At 38.3% G+C, this 26,285-nt stretch overlaps 1 long non-coding RNA gene across 1 annotated transcript; it reads right to left on the reverse strand.

The window, feature by feature from the left end:
- On the reverse strand, positions 1–25,010 carry LOC139080437 (uncharacterized). The gene is made up of 3 exons (XR_011534949.1): positions 24,924–25,010; positions 9,685–9,834; positions 1–1,332 (listed from the first exon to the last, which is right to left on the reverse strand). It is a non-coding gene; the product is annotated as an uncharacterized lncRNA (long non-coding RNA).
- Between the last annotated feature and the right edge of the window lie 1,275 nt (positions 25,011–26,285).

Below are 26,285 nucleotides of genomic sequence, written 5' to 3' on the forward strand. Positions count from 1 at the left end.
TGAATAAATGACATTTTATTCAAACAAGTTGAACTGTAAACAATCTTCAAAAGGATCAGAAACCATTACATGACCATTAAAGATATTTGATTCTTTAATCCTTTCTACGCCATCTCTGCCAAGTACTTTTTATTTTGAGATACTCACAACCACTTCCGGCACTTAGTTCTGGCTCTGGATGACTTTGACTAGGTAAAGGTCTTATTTATATTGATAAAATGTAGCTCCCTAGAGTTTCCACTCATAGTGGTCATGGGTCCATCCTTGGGGCTGTACAGAAGGATTCTCATTCTCTGCCACTTTACTTGCCTCCATAAAATTGAAGATAATTATTATGAAACCCATGTACCTTCTCTTTGCCAAGAGAACCAACCCAGGTTCTCCATCCATCCTCCATGAGACATGTTTTCAGAACTACCCTTGATACTATGGTGCACGATTCAGTTGGTCTTCAAGAGAAATGACCAGAACGAACTCCCAGAGCTCCCAGATTCCAGAGAGCAGAGGAGGAACATCCAGGGCCCTATTGAATTCCTTATTCTGATTACTCACTTCCTGTTAATGTGGTCTCATACCACTTTATTTTCCAGGGCAACTTCCTTGTGCTCTTCACTCATATGAAGCTTACTCTCAACATACAAACCTTTTATCTTTTTGCTGTTACTAAGTCACACCTTCCCATACCACATTGTTCGAGTTATTTATTAACACCGATGGAAAATTTTACATTTATCTCTGCTATATTTCATCTTGTGAGATTTGGTTCATCATATCAGTCTGTCAGAACTTATTGAGCTGGTTCCATGATCCTGCGTTTTCCTATCCTTCTAAACCTTGTATGAGCTGCAGAACAAATAAAGCCAGCTTCTACGTCTTCCTTGAAGTCACCGAGTCTGCCGTCCAGGATGTGACAATTGATTTGAGTATCTTTTCCCTTTCAAATGATTTGGCTGGAATGTACTAAGCTATCTTTATTTTTGTTCTATATTCACCTTACTCATAGTCTATTATTTCCTATGTTCCAGTTATCTGTAAATGTAGTGACCCCACACAACAACCATTTTATTGATGCTCACTGATGATGGCTCAGGAGTTTGGACAGGGCACAGCAGGGTGGCTTGTCTCTGCTCTGAGGTGTTTGGGGCCTCAGCTGGGAAGATGTGAGTGGCCCCCGGTGACTCAAAAAGCTGGGGGTTGAAATCATCTGGAGGCTTCCTCACTCACACGTCTGGCACATGGGCTCAGCTGGGGCTGTCCCCTGAGCACTGACATGTGGCACCTCCATGTAGCTCAGACTTCTCACAGCATGAGGCTGAGTCCAAGAAGCAGCATCTGGAGAGAGAATGTTACAAGAGAACCAGGGTAGAAACTGCATAGCCTTTTCCGACCTAGTGTCAGAAGTCATGAAGCATCATTTTACTCTATTGGTTGAAGCAATTATAAGCCCGCCCAGATTCAAGGGAAGAAGACCTACTCCCACCTCCCCAGTGGAAGTAATGTCAAAGAAGTTGAGTCATCTTTTAAAAAAAAAATATGTGACTGACATCTGATTCACAACTTTCCAAATCTATTGAGTCTTACAATATGAGAATACATTTTTGTTAAGGTTTTCTACAGAAAGGGAAAGCAAGAATGAGCACACCAAAGAGTTAGATATTTGTAATGCTCAACTCATATGGAGTTTTGGTTGTTTTAATGGGTCAGTTTTAGAGGCATATTTAAGATCAGCAGAATATTTAAAAGCACTGTATTTGATGGGTTGAGTATATGATAGTGGCATGCGATATTCAAGGCCCTAATGAAACATGCATATGACTTGTGTCTTTCATTAATAACTTCTTCATTAGTGGTTTGATTCTCAACCCTGAACGTTGCCACTCATGGTGAGTCACTGTTGAAGCCAGAAGCTCCAGCTAATGGGAGCACTACAGGTGGAGGAAATGTCCTGCTCTGTCCCAAGAGAGAGCTGAGGCTCATGGCACAAGGCCCCCCTGAAACTCTCACAGCTCTCCGGATTAATTCTGTGGGAAGGAAGATATCAAGAGCAATGGATGGCTTTTCCACTTCATGGGCAGCTCATGATAAATTAAGCAAAAAAGAAAAATACAGCAAAAAAGATTAAGAATTAAGGGGAAGATTTCCACATGATACTTACAGGAAACAGTAGCGTTGGTAAAGTAACATGATAAAACAAAGACATTTTAAAAATCTTAAAACTGAATTTTTGTCTAAATAGCCTAAGCCAGATTTCATGTTTTTTGTCATTACATAATAGTACCGTTCAGGACCCTTGTTCTCAAGGGAGACTGTAGACACCATCACCATGTCCAACAGCAGCACTGGCTTCAGCGTGACAGTTTTAGAAGACGAGCTCCAAGAAGCCATGGGATCTGTCGGTTGGTACAGTGAACAGACAGCGTCATGTTATACTGATCTCTTCCTGAGATCAAATGAGGACGATAATGGATTGTGGGTTGGCCAGTTCTAACTGGCCAAACCTCAGAAATTTGCCTGATTAATTGCCTGGATATAAAAATCATTGTCATTTTCCTCTCAGAGTTTTTTTTATGTTTCAGTCTTCAGTGCAACCTAGGAGCTTCTAGACAAACATTCCCTTTGGAACATATGTTTGAGGGGGAATGCGTCTGTTCCTTGGGAGTTCTGTGATGAAAACGGAGTTTAGGATGCCAAACGCTCCCTTTAAGAGATTCAAGCTTTAGCAGACCATTTTAATTAAAGTTCTCTAGACAGGAGGCAGAAAAACAAGATTGACTGGAATGAATATAACCTGCATGGAGCAGTGAAAAAAACCCATGTGGGGATATAGAGTATACTATACCTTTTTGGGAAACAAATCAACGTGTAGTGCACAAACAAAGCACAAGCTGTCCAAAGATAAAGTTAAAAATATCACATCAAGTGGCTTGAGGCACAGGTTGATTTGAAAAATACATCTTTATTGCCTTACAAATTCACTTTAACAAGAGGTTCATTTTTCCACTGAAAGACATGCTGATTATTGTCCTGCGGTTTTCAATTAATAAGTTCACAGTTAACAGTTTTTAAGTACGCTGAATCATGTACATTTCCATATCACAGCAGCTAATTTATTTGTTTATTGTAGTCTAGCAGGCACCACATGAACCTGGTTTTGAAATCATTTCCAAGTAAAGCAGATGATTTTTGCACGGCAGAAAATAGTAATGAAGACCCTCAAACCTCTCTCCCCATGCTGCTGCAGCTAGAGTGGGTTTCATGCTGCCCCGCACGTCGAAAGGGTGGAGAACGTGTGTTAATACCTACGCTGGTAGATTGGGAGAATCAAGTCCTGTCTCTGTGTGACCGCCTGTGATTCACTGCTGTCTTTTATTTATGATTATGCAGTTTTTTCTTTGAGAGCTCTTGATACATTCACAGACACACAAACACGAGGATCATTAAGTTACAAGCTGGGCTTGTTTACCATTTGCAGCTAGCTCAGATGGTATGGAGCTACTGAACACCACTCAAATTTTAAGATTATATACCAGCATTTCCTCTTTTCTTGCACCCTGTCCCAGACCCAGGCATGCACAGAGAATTTTCCTCTATAACTTTAGGGAGCTGATTCTCCATAGAATGTTTTAGGATTAAGGAGGGATCCTTTTTGAGACCAGCTGTTGAAAAAGTTTTCCACAGAAGTAATAGGAAATGGCCTGGGGGGCGAGGATGGGGATAAAGGGAGTGAAGGGCAATGAAGAGGGAAAGTATATGGAGAGAAGAGACAGAAAGGAACATTAGAAAGCTCTGACACTATTCTTCAAAAAAAAATTTATAATGATGATCTGTTCCTTTGAAATGAGTAAATGAATAAACGTTTGAGCATTTCAATCAGTAAAATGCACAGACCTTGAAGAAAAAGTGACACAAAAGCATTGAGAGAGAAAATTGAGTAAAATGTCCCCAGTTAATTTGAAAATTTCAATACACTCTCAAAATTGCTGGCAACCAAAAGAAACCTCACAGCCATGCAAATTGGAATTTTCTTTTCCTGTGTGTTCATGCGGATGGTGTAATCGCATATCTGAACGTATATGCTAGTATTTATACTGGCCTTGAATGTGTTGATCTTGGACACTTTGCTTATGTAACCTATTAATGTTAACATTTTCTCCCAATGCAATATGAGCTACCATAAGCGTCTTAGTTCTGAAGCAGCTTGATTTCTTCATATTTAATGTTCCACAAACATAATGAGGAGAGCCCATTTTTGTCCTTCCCCAGAGCTGTCATTTAAAGAGGCCCCCACCTTCCACATGTTTGCCCCATCTGTCTCCCTTCAAGTCTGTCTTTGTTCTGCAGTGGAAAAAACGGGCAAAGTGGAGATGAAAAACACAGAAACCACCATAGATTGAAAAATATTTGAATAATGCTCTTAAAAGTGGTTTAATTCTGGCTTCTTGAAAAAATAAAATTCAGATGTAAATAAGCTAAGCATGAGTGGATCTTGTTTCAAGATGGGGACTAGTTTTTCCACAAAGCTGGACACTCTCAATGTTGCTCCCAACCCTCAGGATCTGTGACAAAGTAGAGATAATGCCTCTTGGAAAATTAGCCCTGGGTGGTTGGCCGTTCTCCTTCTTGTGGGTCACAGGGCTTTAGAACACAAATTTAGCCATGGTTTTTTGCCTTTAGTGTACTCTGTTGCCATTTCTAAGCAGAGAATATATAATCTGCAATAGGACTTCATATTTATTCAACTGAAGTATGCCAGAACCAACATAAAAAGAGTCATAGCATTCTTTTTTTAAAAAATTAAAGTCACATTGATTTAAAACATTATGTACATTTCAGGTGTACATCCTTATATTTTGACTTCTGTATAGACTATGTCACGTTCACCTCAGCACAGGTGAAGAGCTGATGCCTGAAGCACGACACAACAGCCTCTTCTGTGTTGACATGCAAGGGAAGGTACTTAGTTCATGCTCACGTAGGTGTTCTTTGCATTCCATCTTGAGAATTCCCACAATGGTGCCCACAGTGGAGGCAGGAGGCTGTTCATACCAACTGCCAATTAGTCACTCTGCACAGGTTACTGACTCATGTTACATAAACCAAGACCCAGCTGCCTATGGGCAATCTTTTGCAGGTAAAAGTCTACCCGGATCCTATTAAACTCATGATCTAGAACAGCCAACTCCACATGTGCTAAGAGATTCACAGATTGCTCTAAGCAAACATTTGTGATGTGAAATTTCAAATTCTGTTTTCTTACCTTATTTAATAGAATAAAAAATCTGGAAGAGGTTCTGAATCCAGATTTTGAGCACTTTCACACAGTACATTTTTCAATGCCATCATTTGCTATTTGTTGAGTGGCTAGATTATTACTGACCCTTTTAAGATATAGATTGATGAGCAGAATATGCAAGATATCCCAAGAACTCAACAGTGATGTCCCGGTAGGGCAAAAGGGGGTGCTTATTAGCTGTTTGGATAACTTTAGAATAAATAAGTGCTTTCTGGTACATAGTGCATGAGATTAATGGACATAAATGAGTTATATTTTTTTTGCGTGGACAAAAAGGACTCTCAGAATCTCATAAGCTTCAGCATGCAGGATTAGGTGTCATTTGGCAGTTGAGGCAATGAAGATTGTGGCAGACATGCCAAGAGATAAAGAATACAAGATGTAACTCATAGGTAGGTTTAAGGAGGCTAGAAAAAGTGGAAATCAGATAGGCCTATTCTTAGAAAACATGGACAGCCAAGTTCATGACTGAATCTAGCATGGATGGCCTCTAAATAGCTGTCCCTTCTGAAAGTCTAGGGTTACAAAATAGTCAACAAAATGGAGATTAAAAAATACCTAATAAAAATAACTATGAAAAAGTGCTGTGAAGGCTAAATTTGATGATGACTGTACAGTACACAGCATAGAGCCTGGGATATAATGTGTGAACAATTACTATTATTAGATAACTACTATTAATAAGATATAATAATTATATTAAGTATGACAATAATCTTTCTACAAGGACAAAGAATAATAGATTTAGAGGTCCTGGGAGCATCTCTAACTAGGTGATGGTCTTCTAAAATTGTGGTCATGAGAAAGACTTCATAGTTCTCCTTAAGCTAGGAGCACCTACTCAGTCCGTGTTGTTTTCCACCGTGGTGAGATTTTGCTCTTGGGAATCTCAAGTGGATTAGAGAGGAGAATGGGCCAAACAAGGCTTTTGGACATGCAGTCTAGAGCCTCAGGGAACCTGACTCATACTATCTGTGGCAAGATGCCTGGCTTATGGACGTTTCCAGGTTATTTGGAAGCTCCAGTGTGGGAAAGGAGTCATCTCCCCTTCCCACAGTGTTTAGAACTCTTTTTGTCTCCCAGCTGTGCCTAAAGTTATAGCTCCAGGAACACCAACCAAGTATATCAGCGGGCTGCATCCTTCTCCTCTAGGGTTTCTCTTCTTGACCACAAGTGGTAGAGAAAAACCTATAGGTGGACCCTGTAGAAACACTCAATATCTAAACTGAGTAGAAAGACACTCTCCCAAAAGAAAGACAACATTCCTAAATGACAGGGAATGCTTTCCTAGTGCTGAGAAAAAAGGGACAACAGTAAATATGCTTTACTATGTCAATCAACCAAAGCTTGTTAAAATTCTAGGACATGAAGTCACAGCAAAATCTAGGGAGCTGAGAATGGGCTTGGCACCAAGGCTAGACAGTAGGAGGGGGAGATGCTATAGAGGGATACAAATAACTAATAGTCATAATTCCTGCCCTCAATACAATTTCAACCCAGTTGAATTTGCAGTGCTCCCTGAAAACCCTAAAAAATATTTTTTATCCTAATTAATCCTGCAATTATAGGTGCTAAATCAGTTTCTTCTGTTGGACTTACTTGAACTTTAAAGTTCCCATGTTCACATCTAAATGCGTGTCATGCTCTAATTAGTTACTTCCTTAAAATGGAACCACCTGTCTTTTCTTCATCAAGCTAAAACCCTCAAAAATCTTTGACTCCTCTTTCTCCCACTAAGGTCAGAAAGCTGCCAAGGCAGGTGGATTGCTAATCTGCAGGGTCTGTCTAGTATCAATATCTCTTTTCTATTTCCAGTTCAATTATCCTAGTTCTTGTACTTACTACTTTTATTCCAGGCCATTTTCCCATCTTCTACTTCTATTTGTTCCAATCCTAGCTACCTCCAAGTGCTAAATTAATCTTTCTGAGGAATTGATCTAAAAATGCTCAGGAAGGAGAAGTCACCCTGCTAAAACTGAGCAGTCAGTATACTGGCATGAAAAACAAGCTTTTATAAATTTGGTGATTACAAATCAACTCACCAGTGCTTTGTCATCATTGGATGAATGGATGTACTTGAGTTTCTAAATCCTCAATGTTTGAAACATATGGTGACCCCATTGAGGTGGAGTAGCCATATGAGCCTCAGTCCAGGACACCAGTCCTCTGACATTGTCATGCTAGAGTAATGAGCATTTTTATTACAGCACTAAAAATCTAAACCTTCACCAAAGACTATAGTCTGGGAAGCCAGATATAATTAATTCCAAACTCTAGCTACTATACTTGCAAACTTTCAGCCTTGGGCAAGTCATTTGGCCTTAAAGAGCTTGAGCAATTTTTTGTTTCTTGTTTTAATCTGCAGAAGAGGAATATTTTTGTTACTACTGGGATTCCCTTGCTGTTTGTCTCTTAATTTTGAAACTGTAATATCAATTGGGCCTCTCCCAAAATGTTACTCCTTGCATGTCAGTTTTAAATGTCAATTTTCCTTTTTGCCTAAGATCCAAAAACAAGTAGAACTGCAAAACATTTTATTCACAGTAGGGGAGGAGGGAACTGTGAGCTGCTGACCTTGGAGCCATCCTTGGCATTTTCTTTTCACTGGAGCAAAAAGGGGAAATACCGCACCAGTTCCTGCAGGACATGCGTGAACTTGCTCCTCTGTCACTTCTTTCTTCCTACTAATAATCACCCTTTTCCCCTCTAGAGAAATAGTTTTCTCTAAGTGCTTGAAAATGCATTAGAAAAAAAATCCAGCTCTTTCTTCTCTTCTCTTGAGCAAAGGGCACCAGCCCCTGGATGAAAACCTAGGTCAGTATGAAAGCAACAGGAGAGGCATTCCTTTCTCCAAGGGAACAGTTTGTGTGAAGCCATTTTGCATTCTAGTGAGTTCTCACGATGAGCTCCACTAGGTCTTCTCAATAGGCAGAAAGGAGAGGAGAAGCAGGAGGGGGGATATTAAAGTATAGAGGAGAAGCTTTCCTGCAGAAGTTTCTAGGCCATCAGTGAATGGAGAGCCTGAGCCAGAGATGCCAGCTCCTGATTTGCTCAGGCTGGAGAAGCTCTGGGCCTGGGAGCTGTGCCTCGGCAGCGAGAGACGTGCCTGCAGTCAGGAAGGACCTTCGGCATAGTCCTCATCCTCTTCTGGGCAATTAGGACGTGTCCTTGATTTGGCTTCCTTTCAGTCTGCTGATGTCAGTGCCTCCTTGTCTTCTGTCCAAACTCTGTTCCCGTCTTGCCATCCCACTGACTCACTATAATTGAAGAGCATGTGGGGGTGGAGAAAGGGCTGAGCCAGGCAGCAGGAGGCCAGCATTCTGCTTTATGCTCCACAGCTGACCATCCATGGGACCTTGGGTGTATTGCTTAGCCCCAAACCTTTTTTGTCTCTTCATCTGCTGCAGTAGAGGCAATGGCAAGTAACTCAACCAGCAATTAGGGTCTCTGTGAAAACCAAATGAGATGATGCAAGCAAAAGTGTAGAGTATGGTGCAAAGAGGAGGCATTTTCTGATGCTCCTTCACTTCAACCGTCAGCTTCCTTTTCTGTCAGATGAGACTAATAATACGAACACACTTCAGGGAGTGTGCTTCAGCTAATGAACACATGACTCCCCCCTTAATGAATAGAATAGGAAATGTGTGGAGCAATCAGAGCCAAGCAAGCACAGCTGCTCATTTAGTAGCCGCTGTTTAGAAAACAACAACTTGAATCTAGACACTGCAGACCTCTTTAATAAATATCTTCTTAATTGTCTGGGCAATTGAAAACTTTAGGCAGAAGGAGGAAGCCTGTGGATCAGTGTTTGAGTGGGAGAGGATGGTCAGGCAGCTGGGTTTCTGAAGGCACATTTATATTCAGCATCTTGTTCTTACGGCCAAATTATAGATGCCCAGAGCTCATGCTACGATGTATGAAAGCTGACGCTAGAAGTAAGAGTGAAGGAAGCTAACTTCATCATGTGCAGGCCAGCTGCCAAGAGGGAAAGGAGAAGGAGTCAGAAGCCAGAGAACATCCCCAGCTCTGAACTTGTAGAGTTTCTCCAAAGGGAGGAGAGGTTGGAAAAGCCCAACGTAGGGATCTTGAAGTCAGTCTAGAGAAGGGTCTTCCTCACATTGAGAACATTTGCTTTTAAGTTTTTGAATGTCCTTTTAAATTTCCTTTTGAAAATTCCCTCTGAAAGTTCTAACCTGATAGGGTTATTCTGAGGGAAAAAACTGGTTCAAGGTCAAGCAAGGAGAAACAAGTGGTCCGTGATGACAGGGTGGTGTGATGTGGCAACTTCTCTAGGAGCAATAATACAGGGAAGGAAGGTGGTAAACGCGTGTGAGTACCAAGTTTGTGAGACAAGCTTTGGAGCAAGGGAGTTGAGACAGTAACAACTGTACCTTCTCATGGAGTCAGGTCCTTTGTAATGTCCTCTTTGCTTTCCCACTAGAATCCTCTTACACTCCAACAACAGCGAGACACCTGAGGCATCCTGGCAGGCATTCGCAGGACAGCCCTGCTTTGCTTCGCTTGCACTAAGAAGCAGAGCCCTAAAGAGAATGTCATGGTAAAGATGGGAATGTCCGAGGGAGCAGTTATTCTAGCTGGCCCCCAAGCTATTTTTGAGGCTGATTCCACTCTGGAGCAAGTCTAAAACTCCTGGAAATTTGCCAGACATACACCTGAGAAGAGACTAGTATTCCAAATATAAAAAGAACTCCTACAGCTCAATAACCAAAAGACAAAATCCTACTTTCAGAAAGATGGGCAAAGATTTGAACAGACATTTCACAAAAGAAGCTATACAAAGTCAAATAAACACATGAAAATGTGTTCAATATTATAAATCATCAGGAGAAGGCAAATTAAATCCACAGTGAAATACGAGTACCCACCTCTAGAATGGCTAAAATGAAAAAAGGCTGACAACTCCTAATGTTGGTGAGGATGTGGAGCTACTGGAACTCTCTTACATTGCCAATGAGTGTGTAAAATGGTATGACTACTTTGGAAAATTGTTGACAGTTTTTAACAAATATAATCATGCATCTATTTGTGACCCTGCAATTCTACCTCTAGATGTTTATCCAGGAAAAAAAACCAGATGTCAAAAAAAGCTTTATGAAAGAATGTTCATAGCAGTTTTACTCAAATAACAATATCATCAACAAGAAAAACTAGAAACAGTACAGGTGTCCATCAACATGAGAATGGGTGAACAAGCTGTGGTCTGGTCTTACAATGAAATATTAGTCAGCAATAAAGAGGAATGATGTACCAATTCATGTAACAACATGGATGAATCTCAAAAACATGCTGAGTGAATGATGCCAGACACGAAAGAGTACTTACTGCCTGATCCCCTTTATAAGAAGTACTAGGACATAAGAAATAAGTTAACATTGACAGAAATCAGAAAAATTGTTACTTCTGGAGAGAGAGAATTGACTGGGAAGGAGCATGAGGGAATTTTCTGGAATGTACATATAGATAGGACCATGAGTTACATGAATGTACACATTTGTCAAAACTGATTCTCTTAGTCAGTTTGGGCTGCTGTAACAAATTACCATAGACTGGGTGGTTTCAACAAGACAAAGTGATTTCTCAAAGTGCTGGTGATGGAGAAGTCCAGCATCAAGGAACCAACAGATTCGATTCTGGTGAGAGCCTGCTTTTTGATTTGTAGTTCGCCATCTTCTTGCTATGTTTTCACATGGCAGAGAGCAGAGAGAGGAAGCAAGCTGTCTCATGTCTCTTCTTATGAGGGTACTAAACCCATCCATGAGGGCTCCACCCTCATGGCTTTATCTCCCAAAGGCCCCACCTTCGAATATCATCACCTTGGGAGTTAGGATTTCAATATACAAATTTTGGGAGGACACAAACATTCAGTCCATAACAGTGATCAAACTGTTCACTGAAGATCTGTGCTTTTCACTGCAAGTAAATTATAATTCAATTTTAAAAAGAAGAGGGAAAACAAACAATCTGCTGGAGCTAGTCTTCTCTCCCTAAGATCTAAGATGTCCCTTCTATCAGGCACTACTTTGTAACATTTTTAAAATTCTGACCAATGCAAAGTCATCTCTGAAGTGTGGAGGCAAACTGATCCAGACCATGGCAAACATTAGTGCGATATCCTTCTTAAATGACCACCGACAATGCAAGCTGAAAGTGGCTCTTGTGATAAGAGCACATGTATAATAAATCTATCATTTGACTTAAAGTTGGGAGACTAGTGAACTGGTCCCAACTTTACAGACAGGTCACTGGGAAACTTAAAGCAATTCACTCACTTGTAAAATAAGAGGTTGGGCCTAATGTTCAATAGACTCTTTTCCAGTTCCATTAGTGTTACAGAATTGCTGAATGATAGGGTTGGAATGAAGTTATTCATAACTGCTTCCTTCTTATCTTGTAAGTTGCAGCTTATATAGTGTCTCCTCCGAGAGGAATATCCTGATGACCTAATTTGTTATAGGACCCCTTCTTATTCTCTGTCATTATAGTCTGCTCAAGTATGCTATTTTACTTAAAAAGATTTCTAATGATATATTTACTGTTTTAGCAAATTTGAATCTAGCAAAATATAAAAAGCATTGTATATTATGACCAGGTGGAGTTTATCCTGGGAATAAAAAGCTGGCCTACCATTCAAAAAGACAATTGATTGGCTAAAGTAAAAATTAAAGAAAAAAAAAAAAGCCAATGTATTGTAAGGTTTATAAGATATGTAGAAGTAAAGTGTATGAAAATGATAGCACAGGGATGACAGTACACAGTACACAGTTATAAATTTCTTAGATATTACATGAAATGATATATTATTATCTCAGGATAGACTGAGAATAAAGTTGTACAAATGAATTACAAAAAAAATAAAACAGCTAAAAAGCCAATAGTGGAAATGTAATAGAATGCTAAAAAATACTCAATTGATTCAAAGAAAGGCAGGAAAAGAAGAGACATTAAAAAAATAAAATAAATAGAAAATATGTAACAATATAGTAGATTTAAACCTGGCTAGATCTATCTTACATTAAATGAAAATGGCATAAAGTATTCAAGTTAAAAGGCAGAGATTGTTAGCCTAGATTAAAAAGCAAGGCCCAACTATATTCTGTCTATGAGAATTCCACTTTAAAATTGAATAAATGTAAAATGATAGAAAATGGTAGACAATGCAAATAATCATGAGACAGCTAGAGTGGATATATCAACCTTAGATAAAGTGAACCTCAAAACAAGGACTATTATCAAGGATAAAGAGTGACATTTCATTATGATAAAAAATTCTTTAAGAAGACAATCATCATAACTGTATATGTATCCAATGATAGAACTTTGAATATATGTAGCAAATTCTCATAGAACTGAAAAAAAATAGGCCAATTGGTAAGTATAGTTAGAGGTTTTGCTCTCCTTGTTCTATAACAGATAGAAAAAGTAGACAAAAAATCTGTAAGGATATAGAAGACATGAACAACATTGCCAACTGACTTGATCTAATGATATTTATAGCACACTCCACCCGCAGACAGCAGAATATCTATTTTTTTCAAGTGCATGTGGAACATTGACCAAATGCTGGGCTATAAAATGTCTCAATAATATTAAAAGGATTAAGATGGTAGAGAGAACATTCTTGACCACATTGGAAATAAATTAGGAATCTATATCAGAAAGGTATCTAAAATATTCTCCAAATATTTGGAAATTAAACAAACTTCTAAACAATTCGTAATTCAAAGACAAAATTACAAGGGAAGATAAAAAATATTTTTAAATAAATTGAAATAAAAGCACACTACAAAAAAATTGTAGGATGAAACTAATCAGTGTTTACAGGAAGACTTGAAGCTTCAAATGCTGATATTAAAAGAATTAAGATCAATGACTGAAGCTTCACCTTAATACACTAGAAAAAGAAGAGCAAATTAAACCCAGAGCAAATAAAATAATAAAGATAAGAGCAGATATTCGTGAAATAAAAAACAAAAGCAGAGAAAATTGATGAAACCTAAGGACAGTTCTTTGTGAAAAAAATTAATAAAATTGATAAATCACTAGCTTGGCTCATTAATATAAAAAGACAATTACAAATATGAATAAAGAGGGAACATCACTCCAGATATTAGGCATTCAAGGAATAATGAGGGAATGTTACAAACAACTCTTGCTAAAATTTGATCTTGTTTGACAAACTATGGCAATGGGCCTAATCTGGCCTGCCACCTGTTTTAGTAAATAAAGTTTTATTGGCACACAGCCATAACCATTTGTTCATCCCGCATCTATGGTTGCTTTCAGGTACAGTGGCAGAATTGATTGACTGCAACAGAGACTGTATGCTCCATAAAGCTGAAAATATAGAATATCTGTCTCTTTACAGAAAAAGCTTGCTAAGCCCTGACCAAGACATAATGGAAAAATTCCTTGAAAAGTACAAATTACCAAAACTGATAAAAAAAATAAACAGAAACATTTGAATGTCCTTATATCTATTAAATAAATCAACTTCATAGTTACAGGTTTCCCACAAAGTAAACTCCAGGTTTTACTGGTGGAATCTATGGAACAATTTAAGGGTGAAATAATACCAATCCAACAGAAAATTATTGAGAAAATAGAAGAGGAGGAAATATTTCAAAACTCATTTCATGAATTCCAAATAACCCTAATGCCAAAAACAGACATTATGGAAAAAAAAGAAAACTATGGACTAATATCCCTTGTAAATGTAAAAATCCTTTAAGAATATTAGTAACTGGAATCTACCAATATATAAAAAGGACATTATGCCATGACTATGTGGGGTTTACCCTAGGAATGTGACACTGATTTAACATTTGAAAGTCACTTGACATAATTTACCAAATGAAAAGATTTTAAACCATGTTATCATCTCAATAGATCTGCAAGATTGATTTAACAAAACAACAATTCTTCATTAAAAAGAGTAAAATCTCTCAGCAAACTAGGAATAAAAATACACTTCTAAACCCGATAAAAGACATCTATGAAAAACCTAGAGTTGACAATACTTTACAGAAAAACTGAATGCTTTCCACCTAAGATTAGGAACAAGATAAGAATGTCCACTCTCACCATTCCTATTCAACGATATGATGAAAATCCTAGCCAGTGCTGTAAGACAAGAGAAAAAAAGTTGAAAGGGTGAAAAGGAAGTGGTAAACTGTTCTAATTCATAGAAAACATGACTGAGCATATGAAATATCCTAAGGAATCCACCAAAAAGAGCTATTAGAATTAAAAAGTGAGTTTAGTATGTTCACAGAATACAAACTCAATATTTAAAAATATAAAATTTATTTCTATATAATAGCCATTGGACGAAACAACTGGAAATTTAAATGAAAAAATACCATTATAATATTATCCAAAACATGAAATACCTGGAGAAAAATTTAACAAAATATGCTTAAGCCCTGTAGACTAAATACTATGAAACAAACCTGAGAGGGAGTAAACAAAACCTAAACAAATGGGGATGTATACAATGTTCATGAATTGGAAGATTTAATATTGTTAAAATGACAATTCTCATATTGGTCAATAGATTCAATGCAATTCCAATCAAAATCCCAATAGGCAAACTGATTCTAATATTCATGTTATAAAAACAAAGGACCTCTGAAAGCCAAAGCAATTTTGAAAACAAAAAAAAAGAGAACAAAGTTGAAGAACATACACTACCAGATTTTAAGAATTACTGTAAAGCTACAGTAATCAGGACACTCTGGTACTGGAGTAAAACTAGATGTGCATATCAATGGAACAGAATAGAAAGCCCAGAAATACATTCACCCTTATATGGTTAATTGATTTTTAAAGAGGTGCCAATGTCATTCAATGGAGAAAGGATAGTCTGTTTTTAAAGTTTATTTTTAAATTCATCTATTTTCAGCTTTATTAATGTATAATTGACAAATAAAATTGTATGGATTTCAAGTGTACAATTTTGATGATTTCACATATGTATGCCTTCTGAAATGATTGCCACAATCAGATTAATTAACACACCTATCACCTCACATAGTTACCATTTGTGTGCGTGTGGTGAGAACACTTAAGATTTACTCTCTTAGCAAATTTCAAGTACACAGCACAGTATTATTAACTACAGTCACCATGCTGTGTAGTAGATCCTCAGAACTTATTCACCTTATAACTGAAGCTTTATAGCCTTTGACAACCATTGCCCCATCTTCCCTACCCTCCCAGTCCTGGTAACCACCATTCTACTCTCTGTTTCTATGAGTTGGACTTTTTTTTTTTTTTTTTTTTAAGATTCCATGTATGAGTGATAACGTATAGAATTTGTCATTCTCTGTCTGGCTAATTTCACTTAGCATAAGGTCCTCTAGGTTCATCTATGTTGTTGCAGATGAGAGGATGTCCTTCTTTCTCATGGCTGAAATTCCATCATATAGATAAATATATATTTACTCCATGTTTCTTTACCTGTTCACCCATTGATGGACACTAAAGTTGTTTCCATATCTTGGCTATTGTGAATAATGCTGCAGTGAACATGGGAGTGCACATATCTCTTTGAGATACTGATTTCATTTCCTTTAGATATATACCCAGAAGTGGGATTGTTGGATTATATGGTAGTTTTATTTTCAATTTTTTCAGGAACCACCATACTGTTTTTCATAATAGCTGTACCAATTTACTTTCTACCAGCAATGTACAAGAGTTCCCTTTTCTCCACATCCACACTAACACTTATTATCTCCTACTTTTTTGGTAAAAGCCATCCTAACAGGCATGAGGTGATATCTCATTATGGTTTTGATTTGCATTTCTCTGGTGATTTGTGATGTTGAGCACCTTTTCATGTACCTGTTGGCCGTTTGTCTTCTTTGGAATCTGTTTATTCAGGTCCTTTGTCCATTTTTAATCAAGTTATTTGTTTATTTTTTGCTATCGAGTTGTATACATTTCTTATATAAGGTCTTTTGTCCACTTTTTTAAATCAGTGTATTTATTTTTTTTGCTATTGAGTTGTACACATTTATAAATATTTTGAATAGTAACTGTGTGTGTATGTTCATTCTTTTGTTGTCCATTATTTTAACCTTGAATAGTAACTCTTTATCAGACACATAGTTTGCAAATACTTTCTCCCATTCCATAGGTTGCCTTTTCATTTTGTTGATTGTTTTCTTTGCTCTGCAGAAGCTTTTAAGTTTGATGTAGTTCCATTTTTTATTTTTGTTTTTGCTGCCTTTGCTTTTGGTGTCAAGTCCAAAAAAATCATTGCCAAAACCAAAGTCAAGGGGCTTAACTCCTATGGTTTTTTTTAGGAGTTTTACCATTTCAAGTCTTAAATCCAAGTCTTTAATCCATTTGGAGTTGATTTTTGTGTATGGTGTAAGATAGGGTTCCACTTTTGTTCTTTTGCATGTGGCTGTCCAGTTTTCTTGACACCACTTATTGACGAGCCTATCCTTTCCACCCTATTTGTTTTTGGTACCCTTGTCAAAGATTGGTTGACAATATATGCTTGGGTTTATATCTGGGCTCTCTATTCTGTTCCATTTTTCTGTGTGTCTGTTTTAATGCCAGTACCATACTGTTTTGTTTACTATAGCTTTGCAGTATAGTTTGAAATCAGAAGTATGATACCTATAGCTTTGTTCTTCTTTCTCAATATTGCTTTGGCTAGTCAGGGTTTTCTGTGGTTCCATAGGAATTTTTTAATTGTTTTTTCTATTCCTGTGAAAAATGCCAATGGAATTTTGATAGAGATTACCCATTGAATCTGTAGATCACTTGGGATAATATGGACACTTTAACAATATTAATTCTTCCAATCAATGAGCATGGAGTATCTTTCTATTTTTTTCTATCTTCTTCAATTTCTTTCATCAAAGTTTTGTAGTCTTCAGTGTACAGTTCTTTCATTTCCTTGGTTAAGTTTTTTCCTAAGTATTTTATTGTTTTCAATGTTATTGTAAACGAAATTGTTTTATTACTTTTTCTTTCAGATAGTTCGTTGTTCATATACAGAAACACAACCGATTTTTGTATGTTGATTTTGTATCTTGCAACTTTGTTGCTTATTAGTTCTAACACTTTTTGGTGGTGTCTTTACAGTTTACTGTATATAAAATCATATCATTTGCAAACAGAGACAATTTTACTTCTCATTTTATGATTTAGAAACCTTCTATTTCTTTTTCTTGCTTAATCGCTCTAGCTAGGACTTCCAGTACTGTGTTGAATAGAAATGGTAAGAGTGGCCATCTTTGTCTTGTTCCTGACCTTAGAGGTAAAGCTTTCAGCTTTTCACCATTGAGTATGATGTTAGCTGTGGGCTTGTCATACACAGCCTTTATTATGTTGAGGTACCTTCATTCTATACCCAATTTGTTGAGAGTTTTTATCATGAAAGTATGTTGAATTTTGTCAAATGATTTTTCTGCATCTATTGAGATTATCGTATGATTTAGATTCTTTATCCTGTTAATGTGATGTATCACATTTATTGATTTGCATATGTTGAACCATCCTTGCATCCCAGGGATAAATCCAACTTGATCATGGTGTGTGATTCTTTTAATGGAAAAGATAGTCGTTTCAAGAAATGCTGCTGGCATGTCTGGATATACACATGGTAAAATGTAAAAATTGATAATCACCATTTCAATCCTTGGCTCACATCAAACACCAAAATTAATTGCAAGTGGATCACAGACCCAAATATAAAAGTTAAATCTATAAATCTTCTAAAGCAGAGTTGGCAAACTGTAGTCCACTGGCCAAATCTGGCCATGCCCATTTATTTATGTATTCTTAATGGATGCTTTTGTGCTACAATGGCAGAATTGAGTGGTTGCAACAGAGACCATTTGACTTTTAAAGCCAGAAACATTGATTATCTGGCCCTCTATAGAAAAAGTTTGCTTATCACCAATCTAAAAGAACACATCAGTGAATATCTTTGTGACTTTGGAATAAGGAAAGATTTCTTAGGATACAAAAGGCACCAACCATGAAAGAAAAAGTAAATAAGAAATTAAAAAATTTCATTAAGAAAATGAGAAGGCAAGGAAGAGATTGAGAGACAATATCTGCAATACCTATACCTGATGAAGAACCTGTACCCAGAATATACAAAGTACTTGTACAATACGATAATAGCAAGACAAACAATCAAACTTAAAAATGGGCAAAAACTTGAAGAGAGAATTCAAAAAATAAGATAAATGAATGGCCAACAAATACATGAAAGATGCTCAACATTATTTGTCACCACTAAATGAAAATTAAAATCACAGTGAGATACCACAACAAACCCACTAGAACAGCTAAAATTAAAACACGATTTTAATTTGGCAATACCAAATGTTGGCAGGGATGTGGAGCGAGTGGAATGCTCATACATTGACAGTGGAGATGGATTCAACCACTCTGGAAAACAGTTTGGTAGCGTCTCACAAAGTTATAAATATACTTACCTAGCACCTGGAAATTGTATTCCCAGGTATTTATCCAAGGGAAATGAAAGAAAGACTTGAACAGAAATGTTCATGATGACATTATTCCTAAAAGACAAGATCTAAACCACTCAAATGCTCATGAACTGTGAACAGATAAACAAAATGTGGGACATGCATACAATAGTATACTACTCAGCTATGAAAAGAAACAAGCTACTAATACATACAAGTAGATGGATGGATCTCAGAAACACTGTCCTGAGTGAAAGAAGCCTCACAAAAAAAAAAGCACTTACTGTATGATTCAATTCATATGAAAATCTAGAAAAAGCAGACTAACTTATTGTGACAGAAAGCACCTCATTTGTTGCCTGGAGCTGGGAGTAGGGGACGGGCTGGAATTGACAGAAAAAGAACAACGGGGACCTTTTGGAGCATTGAAAACATTCTATATCTTAATTGAGTTGTTGGGTACACGAATGCATACATTTGTCCAAACTTATTAAACATATGGAATCCACTTTAAGTGGGTACATTTTATTGTACATTCATTTTATTGTAAAGCAATCTCAATAATGTTACTGTACAAAAAAATTTCCTTCTGCTGGATTGATTTTCTTTTTTTGGTGAGGAAGATTGTCTCTGAGCTAACATCTGTGCCAATCTTCCTCTATTTTGTATGTGGCACACTGCCACAGCATGGCCTTATGAGTGGTCTGTAGGTCTGCTCCTGGGATCTGCACTGGGGAACCCCAGGCCAACGAAGTGAAGTGCGCGAATTTAACCACTACGCCACAGGGCTGGCCCCTGCATTTATTCTCTAAGCATTTTCTTGGCCACTTCACACTACTACCCTGTGATTTAGGTGGGTCTGTATCGAGCAGAGGCAGGGAGCAGTCTCCCACCCCCTGAGAAACTTTTAGTTAATATCCCGTTAGTCACAGTGGAAGAAGGCATTCCTATTTGTACCATCCACAGCTGCAGAAATCTCTGTATATGCTGGACCTGACTGAAGGAATCTCTCCTGCTTGGATTTCTGTCAAATTCTTTTTGGTTAGTAGTCTATGGACATTAAAAATGGCTCTATTGTTTTTAAATAAAAACTTGTTGGCTTGAGGACAATAATTAGATCATTTCTCTGAGGTCAAGCGAATCAGTATTCACTAAGTCCCTGTGTCCAGTGTTCTGGGGACTCTGTGGCCCTGAAAGCCAGGAGCCATCATCCCTGAGCTGCAAAGAGGATCCCCTGGGAAGAGACAAGGTTCTAAACCAACAGCAACCAGAAATCGGTGCTTAGGAATATAAACTAAAAATCAGAATGTGCAATAGATTCTAAGGGTTTTAGGAATTCAGAGAACTGGAAAAGCATCCTCAGCTGAGTAGTCAGATACATTTTTGTGAAGGAGAGGAAATTTAAGTAAGCTTGGAGCCACCTCAGTCCCTCTAAACCTTCTTCCTGGGACCGTTGGTCTATCCCTTGGGTCATTTCAGGCTCTCTTCTCCGGAACCCAAAGGAAAAATGGGATCATTTCATAACAAATCTCATGGTGCTAGCATACACCTGAGGGAGTTTACTGGAGAAATGTGCATAATAGGCATCTCTGCATCACAGCTGGGAGAGTTTGCAGGGATCCAGAGAACAGAGTTTTCTACTTTGGAGTTTGCTTCCGTCATCTCAATTTCTATTTGCTAGCTTTGCAGCTCAGTATACCTCGGGAATATCTAGATCCTGGGAGCTACAAAAGCAAGCTCTTAGGAGGTAAACTTTCTTGCTGGATCTCGTAGAAACAAAAAGAGTCACATATACCAGGAGAGAGGACAAGATTTACAATTAGGACATTATTAGTGGAAAATATACTAGGAACACAGCATGTTACGTTTAGTCTTCCAGCCCTCAGGTTCATTAGGATTTTGTCTGTAATCATTAAGATAAAACAGTTCTAAGAGTGGAACTGAGACGATCAACTCTGCCTATCAATATCTACTTCATAGGAGTATCAAAGCTCCTGAAGGGCTAATATTTCTCTTCCCACTCATCATTATTACATCTGACATTGGCTGCCCTACATTGAAAGAGGTATTTATAGCCAAGTGGGTATATCTTCCATTAATTCACTATCGGCATAAACACACCGCATCTTCACTCAGTTGTGGGGGGCCTAGAGTGGTTGAAAATAATTACTGTTGTTGTTGGCAAGGTTCATCTTGGACAATAAGATAATTCCAAATTTCCAAAGAACACAGGCTGTTATCCATCACATCTTCCAAATGACTTATTCTAGCATTCTTCTAAAGCCCCCCAAAATTTTGTTAGTAAGTTGTTTAGGACCCAAAATTAGCTCTAAATATACCACATTGAAGAGGATAGCATATTGACCCTCTCTTAAATTCATCAGAGTAGCTAATTTTGTCTGATGGAGAGAGAGGGCCTGACAGAAAAGGGGAGGGGTGCTTCCCATAACCTGTGTCTTTACACCACGTTACCCACCCGTGGACCAGATTATCAGCACCCAGAACATTTGAGCCTCAAGTGCTTTAATCCAATTTGAGAAGATTACTTAGGGTCCTTACTCAGTGGTGGTGGTGTTCTTGTTCTCCTCCTCCACTTCCTCCTCTTTCTACCCTTTTTCTCCTCATCCTTCATCTTCTTCCTCTTCCCCTTCTCCATCTCTTTCCCCTATTTCTTTTTCTCTTTTTTGCTCTTTGCTAATTCCTATCCTGCTCGATTTTTACTTTTGGCTCTAATTCTAATTTTCTAACACCACTTTTGTTCCTCGGGATTAACAACAGTTATTAGTTTCCCTGGATTTCTTCCTTTGAACTTTCGAAAGGACAGGATTAGATTGGCTTCTGCCTCTCCCTACCTTGACTATTTGGGACATGATTTTATGTGATTATAGCTCTGATTCCAAGGGCCAAACCCAAAGGCTACTTACTTTTCTGGCCTTTTTCCAGGTTGGAGAGTGAGGGACTGAAAACACAGGACGGAGAAGTTTAGAAGGTTTACAGAGCACTGGAGAGATCAAGGCAGAACTATCCATCTTAAAACAAGAACACCAGGCCCAAAAGAAGGGTGCAAGACAGACTCGACCTGGTATACTATATAGTTTAGAGTGCTAATTAGGTGCCTAAGCTGTATCACTCAGAAAAGAATGAACTGATTCTCTGCCTTTCAAATTTCCTTAATGATGCAATAACAAATAAACTTCAAGAGTAAAACTACAATCAGAGGGACATACAGAAAGTGAAATTATAAAAACAGAAAATGCTTTGCAAATAAAAAAGTATTTCTTAGACTTAGGGGATTATCACAATTAACCCGACTCTCCCTGTTTCCTCATCTGTGATCAGGTCTTATAATAATTGCACAACCTTTATAGGACAACAGAGATAATCTCATGAAAGGATAGATATAAATGTGTTTCCTAATATATTTGAAAAAGGCTTTAGTTTTTAAGCTGGAAAAAGCATGAACTGTAGATGCACTCTTCTCACTTCAAATGCATGGAAGTAAATGCATGCGCATTAAAGAAGAGAGAAAGTTATCAGGGAACAAGAAACTATGAGAAATCCTAAAAGAATACAAGTGGACAACCGCAGAGGGAACATCAGCCAGGGAGGGAGGCTGGAGGCCAGGCCAAGCATAGGAGGATGCTGCAACATACAGGTGGGAGAGAAACCAAACCAGCTCCCTGCCTGGCGGTGGTAGAAGCTGGGAGAAGAATGTGACCAAGAACCACCAGGAGAGTGATTAGTTGTGATGCCTCAGGAGGAAGGGCCAGCTGGGTTTATCCCTGCATTTTGTGCTCCCTACTCTACAAGCAACAGGAGCAGATGTATCTGACTCAGAAAAGAGAAGTGATTGTGAGATCTTGGGAAAGAGAGAATTGGCAGAGCCTTGGCTGGCTTGCAACTCCCAGAAAGTACAGGGTTGCACCATATGGAAGATTAAATGCTGAGGTGCCCTGTGCTACAGCAGGCCCCGCCGCTCCCTAAATTACCCTGGAAGCTCAAGTCAAGCAGCAGCGCAACAGAGGCAGCCAACAGACTGACTGGGAATCTCGGCTACAGAAATAGGTGCTCAAGTGAGGATCCCCCAATGTTTGATGATAGCCGACATTATGAAAGAGAAGCAATAACGTCAGCAAATGGAAGAATTTGGACAAAGACTACAGAATCAATAGCGCGATTAGGAGAGGGCTTAAAGACCAGCATCAGAGTTCTCACCAGCAAAGTACTAGGTGGAAGAAATATATGGGGCAAACTCTTGTACAGAAAGGAAATAATTACGAATCTATCTGGCAAACACTGCTAGTTTTCCACATAATATCTATTTTAGTCTCACTTCTTGCTAACTAACAAAATTCCAATATTACTTAGACCAGCAATGTACCCACTTAAAAATATTCACTTCCCCAAATTTCCTTGCAACTAGAATTGGCCATGTGACACAGAAATATAAGCAGAAAATTATCTGGGTACTGGTCCCTGGAAACTTGTTTTCCTAACAAAAAGAAACAGACTTGGCTGACTCGTGCCTGTTGCCTTGTCCTTATCCCATCCCCTTCTTCCTGCCTGGAACATAGGCTTAATGAATATAGATATATGAACCATTTGTGGCAATGAGAACTAAAACCACATGGTGAGGGTTGCAGATAGTAAGGTAGAAGGAATTTTTGTTGACTTCTCTCAGCAACTGCAACAGCTTAAGACTTCTAATCTCTAGTTTCTTACTACATGAAAAAAATATCTTTATTTTGTCAAGCCTCTCACACCAGCCTCATTGATCAAATTGCTGTTCCCGCAGCCAAATGCAATTCCTAACTTATAAAAGCTAGAATTCTATACCTAGCTAAGCTATCATTCAAGGGGTAGAATAAAAGAAACATATTTTCGGGAAAAAATGTGGAAAGTTTAACCATTCATAGACTTCTGAAAAAATTGCAAGAAGATATACTACAGCAAGAGAGAAAGGGAATGCAAGAAGCAATGGAGAATGCAGTTGTGTACTATTTGCATAATGTTAAAAATGTTATAATAATATAAAAAGATATTAAGTGCAAGGTAATTCATACTTTTATGAAAATTGGTCACTAAAACAATAAATGATTTTTCAATTATATATACCACAAGGGTGAACATTTATCATTAAAATATTTGTGATTTCATATAGTTATATGCTGGTTCAGAATATTCAGTATGCTCTATCTTCCCAGAAAATAAGTTAACTTAGAGAGATAGAGATAGAGACAGAGACAGAGACAGAGAGAAAGAGGGACAGAGAGAAAGAGAGAAAAAGAACTCTAGATCTGTGAAACCCTCAGCTGCTGCCCAAACTCATTCTACTTACTCATCGAAGGCCCTAGAAATGTTTGAAAGACTAGAATAGGATTTAACGTTGATTCCCCTTTGATATCAAAATTGGAACACAAAATGTAACCTAGAAACCAGATTGGCGGTTGGAGAGGATGATAAGGATGAGGAGGAGCAGGGGCAAGAGGAAGAGCAGGAGGAGGACAGAAGAATGCTAAGAATGGCTCCAACAGCAGTGAACATTCACCCAGGGTTTACTACATGCCAGGCCCTGTGCTCAGTGCTTTACGTACATTATCCCATGTATCTGTTTGGAGCCTCTCTCTGTGCTCTGCAGTTGAGGGTTTGGGTCATTCATAGGTCAGTGAAGACGGCAGGTGAATTCAGCAACTCAGCAACAGGGTCAAGAAGGGGTGAGGGCCCCTGCACCTCTTCTTTTGTTAGGGAAAGTTGCAAGACGTGGAAACTCACAGCTGCTGAGGTCGTGCATTTGAGCCCTTACTCCTCCGCTTCCCAGTTGCTTTTATGGTGTATAATAAATGGATCTCTTTAAAACCCTGCCTCACATAGATCTTTAACATCCACATTCTGTTTACTTTGGCTGACCAGGGAAGAAGAACAAGGGGGAAAATGTACAGGAGAAGAAAAATGGGTCAAATTGACTTCCAACATCTGGTCAGAGGAATATTTCTCTCCTGATTCTTTTTCCCAGAAAAGGTACCTGCCAAATTAACTTGCTGTATTATATATTCCCTTCTTGTAAAGAACCCGAATAAAGAAAGTCACGGGAACACAGTCAAGGAGAGAGGAGAGAGCAAAGTAAAGGGGGCAAGAACACATTTACTTACTCTTCTTTGCATCTGCTGTAGCATGACACCGACTTGCTGTTCCTCCTGGAATACTGCTTATAATTTTATCAGAGTTTTTATCCCTTTTCTTCTCCTACATTGTCACCGCCCACTTTTGAGTGGGGTGAGGGGACTTCTCTGTGCTATTTTCTCTCACTTTACTTCTCAGTCAATAGTCATCAACAATGTGCGTGTGTCCGTGTCTGGAGGTTGAAGAACTCCTTGACTAGCAGGTGAGCAATCAGCAGATTACTCAGAAGAGGCTTGCAACTTACGAGTATGCAACATGATCCTGGATGCAGCTTTTCTCAGTGTAAAATTTAAGTTGGAATTGGTGGTTTCATAGCCTGAATAATTTTTTTTCTAAGGTTTTCAAGTCCTACTCCATATTAGCCTGGCTCCTTCTCTGCTAAACTATTTCAGTTGGTCTTGTTTTCCTCCATTTTCAATTCTCTCTCCAGCTAGGATCCTCTTTCCTTGCCTTCCTGGCACTAAGCCTGACTTTCTACCTGCTTGTCCAGCCCAGATGGCGTGACTTTTCGAGCCATGATTAATGATTTGAGCCTGAGATACTCTTCCCTGCCTACAGAGAGCTCCCCCTGGACTTTCACTCCTTCTTTACTCCTATAAAACTAACATGGAAAATTAACCTGGGGAAATCACTGGGTATTAAGGACACCTAGGTTTGAAACATGGTTCTACCATGTACTAACCATATGAGTTTTGAAAAGCCACTTCACCAATCTGGGCAAATCACTTCTCTGATAAATGATGGAGTTGGCCTGGCTGGATGGTATTTAAGATACCCTCCAACTGTAGCATCCTAGGATAAGTGTTACTAGTCTTTAACTTACACTAGTCAAGTAGCTTCCACATAAACAGGTTATGCAATTAGCATTGTTATAGAAATAACGTATCTTCAAATCTATTTTGGTTTGAGCATGGTGTGTATAAATAGATACATAGACATATAGATAATTTAGAAGTCTTCTTTGAAAAAAAAGTACAATTTCTTTATAATTTGCCATGTTGTTAAACATATGGATAAATAAGGGAAAATTATGCCTTCTCTTGTCCACATTGAACAGCTCAGTCCAAAATAGAGCTTGTATAACCTGGTCTATGACATGGGCATTATTTCTGCCCCCTATACCCACCGCACCTTGGATTCTGTTACGTCTGTTTGTTCTCTGGTCTACCCACAACAGATGTTTTGTTGGTGTTTTTATGTTAAAAGCAGAGAGAAAGAATGGGACTTTTGTGAGGCTCCATGGTGACAACAGTGTTGGCCAATTGATGATCCACCCGACAGCCACTTAAGCAAGTACTAGGGTCCCCATCTGATGGATGGACTCACTGTGT

Source organism: Equus przewalskii, chromosome 30 (genome assembly GCF_037783145.1).
Source record: "Equus przewalskii isolate Varuska chromosome 30, EquPr2, whole genome shotgun sequence".
Lineage (NCBI taxonomy): Eukaryota > Metazoa > Chordata > Mammalia > Perissodactyla > Equidae > Equus > Equus przewalskii.